Here is a 6197-nt window from a genome sequence, read left to right as displayed (position 1 = left end):
TCCGTTCGACGGGGATCGGTTTTCGATTTTTACGGACGAACGATTATCGTCCGCCGTCTCCTTTTTCAACCCCTTTCTCTCTGGTCGCGCGCGAGCCTTGGGGGTGGTTGCGATTTGTACAGCATACGCGTGGAGCATTAGAAATGGCACTCCCTGAGACCACGGGAACAATGAATCCCCCCTTGCGAACCAGAGGACTTTGCGTGAAACTCTACGCGTTATCCTTTAATCTAATTTATAAACCCGCACGGGGATCCCCCCCTTAATTATCCCAATTTACAAAAATAACATCGCCCGGCGGTGGCGTGTACGGGTTCGTGGACGGAGTCGGTTCTCGTCGTGAGCCATCCAGATCGGAAAGATTAAGCCACGATGGCTATCAGTCCGTGACACCAAGCGAGCAGAAAAAGGGCACGAGCGTGGTCGAAAGGCTTTTTCCAGCGGTTTCCGCCGGCGGTTCCCGCGTTCCTGCCCGCGACAATGCCGCATAAAATCGACTGGCAACGCACCAGGCCGGCTTATTAAATTATGCTCGTTAAGAAGTTTCCAGTTCGAAGCGGCGCGTTTCACATTCCCCCCATACCGGCGCTTTGTACCACCGCGCAGCTCGCGGAGGATCCACCCCGTGGATCGAGGACCTGTTTCCTGTCCGCATCAATGAGGAATTTCCTTCTTTCGTTCGTTCTCTTAACGTCCAACCACTTTTTCTTCCCCCGTCGACGTCGGATTTCAATGGCCTCCGCGAGCCCAGCCCGTTTAGAGGCTGTTTCGCTGCTGCGCGAGGGTAGTCGCTGGTGGCCTCGCATAACGCGTCCTACTTCGTTTCGTCCCCCCAAAACCGTGGATTCTTAAATATCGTTGCCTGTGTTGCATCTGGTTTTTTGATCGCGACGATTCGTATCATCGTGACGCGTCGATGTGGACGCTCGCAGTGATACAACGGGCGTTTGTCACTAACTTAGCATATCGGGACGCGATGTAAGGCTCCCCGTTAGAAATTCGTTTCCCAAGTGTGCCAGTCTAATCCAAGGTCCATTGTGATCGCGACGCCATAAATCGCGACGATCGAAAGAGCTTTTACCGCTGGTATCCACGTTTTTCGCCGATGATTCTCATGATAATTATTATTTACGAGGTACCGGGGACCATTTTTCTTTTTTCCTTCGCTCGTTTCTTTACGCGTCCCCGTTACAGGCGCCTCCTTCTCATCGCCGCTTCCTGCTTCGCAGCCAGTCGTCCCCGTTTTCGCTAATATGCCCTTTGTTGTTACCATTCCCATTATTGTTGCCCCCGGACACGCACCACCAATAACGATCCGTGGCTTCTATCGCGTTCGACGATCGTTCGCGCGATCGTTTGTCCCCGTTTCGTTTTTCTCGCTCAATCGCGACGATGCGTTAACAAAAACATGGGGGGAGGGGAAATAAAGTACCAACGTCGAACGGTACACGACACTCGACGTGTGCGATCTCGTCTTATCGGACGCCACGACCACTCGAAAGTTGTAACTCGCGCAAGGAAATTAGGAAAGCGGAACAGCTGATTCCACCGGATCGAACGCGTGCTCGATTAATCGCGATCAGGATACGATCGTAATCTCGATCGTTATTCACGGCCTCGTTACCTCGCGTCCTGTCTCTCCGGTATTAAAATTAGTAAAGAAAGAGTCGCGCATATGCAGCTGGCGCGTCCGTCCACGGATCCTCGAGTTTCCACCTCCGACGTGCGTCGCCTGGTCCGCCGCGTTAATTACATCCCCCGCGTTAATTGTCAGCCTGGAATCTCTCTATTCTCCCCGTTGAGAGGCTTCGTAGCGAAACTGAAAACCCCGCTCGAACCACCGCGAGGCTCCCATCGAGGATAACTATAATTCACGAGAGACTAAACGCGCGTATACGCGCCGGTGTCCCTGAAGTGGTTTAAGATAAATAAACCAAAGGTGATGGGCGGCGAGAGGGGAGGGAGGGGGAAAGGATGGTGGAAAAAGAGAATGAACAGAAAAAAAGGCAGGAGAGTAACGCAGAAAGAGAGAAGAATCGGCGCGACGCGGCGCCCTGCGCCGTAAATCCTGTTACTCGGTGCCGTCGTGGAGTGGTGCGCGCAGGTGTTGCGGAGGTATCCTCGTTATTTATTGATTTACTTAATTCGGCCAACAGAGGACCGCGGGCCCCTGGCCGTTTGAAGCGAGCCGGCTCATTTCGTGATTAAAAGACGTTACGGACGCCTGGACGCAGCGTGTGTGTGGCGGGGCACTCGGGTCCCTTCTCGCCCCACGCACACGCGCGTACGTTGTTGCTCGCCGTTTGCACTCCTCCGATCCAGTGTCCATATTTTTCTGCTTAACGGCTCTCGCCTCCCCCGGTTTATTGCGATTAGACATCGAGAGGGTCGAGAGCCTCGCTCGAGGAGGATCGCCAGGGTTGAGGCCTCGAGCTCGATGGACGCGCGCAACCACCCCCTCAAACTTTCGCCCAAAATTCATCTGTTTCCTCGAATCCTCGTTGATAACGTTACGGCACGATAAACGTTGCCTTCAAATATAAAGTACCCGATAAAGAAGATTCTGACCCGAAATCGAGCCTCGTCGAACGAAATTCTCGATCGAAACTCGTCAGCCTCGATCGACCACTACCGTAACCAGTACCTGTCTCTTCCTTGTACGCGCAACGTAGAGCCAGGCCCTGCCAGGGGTCCCCATTAATGCCCGTTTCGCGTTTAATCTCACTGGTGATCTCTCGAAACGCGAACGGTCGCGTCCGACCGGCGGATAGAGCGCGAAAAGTGATGAGAAGCGCGGAGAGATAAGGGGAGGACGGTGGACCGTGGCGGAGACGCTGGCGATGGGCCGCGGTGGGGCGGATCGGGCCCCGTAGCCAGCGGGGTCCGTCACTGCGGGGGGCCTCACACGCATGGGCGAACACACTCGCCTGAAAAACCAACATCCGCGCCGACAAATAACTACCCATATTATCCGATCTTGTAGGCTACCATCTCACCACGAGCCCTTTGTGAAGGGGCCAGCGTTATGTATAGCCGGGCCCCGTGGAACCGAGACGGTGAAATACAGCCGCACTGCCCCACCACTCGAGCCGCGCCGCTTTTGCTACCCCGCGCGTTCCTTCCATTATTTCTGACCAAATTTTTCAGCCTCGCCATTATTTCCATCGATGGTCCCTGAGCACTTTCACGTTCGTCTCGTGTCCAATTTCCTCGAAACTCTCTCTCTCTGCTCGTAACCGAACTACGAAGTCTGTCCAATTCTTTCGATGGACAGGTAGCAGTAAGGTGTGCGCACGTTTTGCTGGGTTCATCGAGTGAAAAATAGCGCTTTGGCATTGGCGTTGCTCGTACCCTTGGTTATCGACGCGGAACGATTCCGCTGGCAAATAATAAAGTAATTAAAAGAGTGTCGCAGGCTGCCGAGGTTGCCAGGCGAGGAACCAGTCGGCCGCTCGAGCTTATCGCGCCGTCACCGCCCGGCGAAATTTATATTTCCTGCCATTATTTTTGCCCCGCGATTCCGGCGGGCCCTGGAAACGAATAAAACGCGGCGGGAACCAGAGACTGGATACCGTTAACTCGTAAATCCGCCCGTTCTCGCCTGTTATTAATAAAGCGGTGCGCAGCGTCTGGCCAGGAGGTGCGAAAAACGTCTCGCGGCTCGTTCGGACCGTCGATTCGACGATAAAACGGGGATTAATCGGTGGGAAGGTTCCGAACGAGGCTCGAGAACATCGCTCGTAGTCGCTGGTAGTTTCCTCTTGGGTCGAACGAAACCGGTTCTTACGATTATTCGAATTTCCCGCGCTTTACTGCTCCTCGTCGATATCCCTTCGTTTTTCGACTGAATTTCTAGGTAATTCGTGAAGCACTTCGATGGCTAGATTCGTGCAGGATTGCGTTGTTCGCGATTAATTTGAACGACGAGCGAATGAACCGAGGTTAAGAGATACGTCGAGCGATTGTACAGTCGAGCGGACTAAGCAGGCGTAAGAGTATCGAGGTATTAATTAACGCGACATCGACGCGATTAACGTGGTCACCGGCGGGAAATTAATTAGAGGGCCGTGGATTCGACGGGGCCGATGATTAATGAAGTGCAGGATTGTCCGAGTTTTATTTAATTACACCGCGGCGCGGAGTCGAGTGTGCTCGTTAAAAAATTACGACGGCGTCGTAATTTTTTAACGAGGCCCGACCGCGGTGAATTTTCGAAATCCTCCGCCAAATCGCCGGCCTGCGTAGCCCAAGAGTAATTCTTTCTAATTAATTAACAATCGCGCGGTGAAATTTAATGGATTACTCGTGACGCCGTTAAAACAGCGATTCATTATTCACGACTACGCCCAGGATAATAGCATAATTGCTCATAAATCGAGTCCGTCCATACTTTGCTCCGACTTTCAGCGAGAGCTTCGATCCCTCTTCCTCTTCCATCACCTTCGCGACGAACCACGCGAAGCTGCCAACGACTCCACCCGAAAAATTATCTGAGAACAATTACAATTCGAAGCAACGCTCGTCTCTTCGGTCGATCGCGCGATCTCGGCTCGACGGAAGCAACAGCAACGCCCTCTATTTTTTTTTTCTCTCAAAGAGATCCGCATGAAAAGAACCATTCAAGGCACCACAAAAGCGACTGAGCGCAGGCAACGAAGGCCCAGCGACGTTTACAAGGCGTCCGATTAATTTCTCGCCGGTCAGGATGAATCTTTCGGTCCGCAGGAGGAGAGGCCGCGAGGGCCGTTCGACGCGCCTTTCATGGCCAGGAGACGCTGAAGGCACCGCGGCACCGAGGGCACCGATTGTAAATTAGGGCAAATTGATCGCAAATCAGCCAGCGCCGGACGAGAGAGTCAACTCCCACACGAGGGAAGGGTGGGCAACAAGCCGCGCACCAGCCTTGAACGGCGATGAGAGGGAAAAGTAATGCCTGAACGGTCGCGGGTTTATTGGCCACCTTCCTTCCTCCCACCGCGAATGTAAATCCTCCTAAATGGCAAATCCGCACGGGTCTGCCGTTCTCGTTTTAGGGTGCGCGCTCCTCGTTGAACCTTCATACGACTATCCCTTTAATTGGCACGATTTGGCGGGATCCATTTCTCCTCTCCGATCGAAGGATATCGTTCCACGTCACAGTTCGTCGGAATAATTCTCGAAAAAAAATGTGGCGTCGCGCGTGCATCGAGTTTGGCCTCCTCTAAAACGGTCTACCAAATAAAACCTGCGGCTCGAGGGAATCCCTAACGAGGCATTCGAGGCTGCTCCCCCATTCGCACCTGGTCCCGAAAATGGTCGTTCGATCGCGGTTTACCATTCTACGATGGTAGCAACGGCTGGGCTTTTGGGAAAGAGTTGGCTGGACGAGGGCTTTCCAAGCGGGACACCGTTTGTCGGCGCGTTTGTGCCCGCCGCCTCGAGCCCGCTCTAAAGGCACCGAACTGTTACGTTGGTACAGTTCTCTCACCCTCGAAAGAGGGGTCCCGCGTCTTCGACGTTCAGGTGAGAACGGGTGGCTGGATTCTGGAGATGCCTCGGGACAGGGATCGCCGACACGATGGTTAGTCGTTGGGGATTCCAGGGACACCTTTCGAATCGTTATCAAGGCAATTCTTGGGGTGCTGCTCGCCAAGCTCCTCTGTCACGGGGTTCCACAAATTTCGCACCTACCATCGTCTCCTCGACGACTCTCCAAACTCTCTATCCTCACTCGTACCACTCTTACCATCTTCATAAATCGTTCGCCCACGTCGAGTCCGAATTAGGAAGCGATCCGCTCGATGCTTCTAGGAATTCTCGTTACGAACCAAGACGAACGCGCGACTCTGTCCATGATCCCGCGCGTCACCTCGGTCCAGAGGTTGCCAGTGTCAATTAACGTCCCAGCCGCGGCCCGATTAATCGCGGTCCATAACCGAAAAACATGGGGTCGAGGTAAGCGAGCAAAGGCGACGAGCGTGGTCGATCGCGCGTTGCTCGCCAGCGTGAATCCGTCCGTGGTCGCAGTGGCCATTATTCCATCGAAGACGTCGTCGAGGCCAGCCCTCGGCCGAATCGAGCCGAACGAAAAGGCAACGGGCGTCCGTAGGGCGAGCGCGCGACGAGGTGTACACGACTAGTAGCGAGGACGGCTCACGGTCTCGCTGGATGGACACGGACAGGTCCCGCATTGTATTCTGCGGCCAGTAAATCCTGGT

The sequence above is a fragment of the Xylocopa sonorina genome, chromosome 12, assembly GCF_050948175.1.
Source record: "Xylocopa sonorina isolate GNS202 chromosome 12, iyXylSono1_principal, whole genome shotgun sequence".
NCBI classification, from domain to species: domain Eukaryota; kingdom Metazoa; phylum Arthropoda; class Insecta; order Hymenoptera; family Apidae; genus Xylocopa; species Xylocopa sonorina.
Note: the sequence above shows the minus strand (reverse complement) of the source record.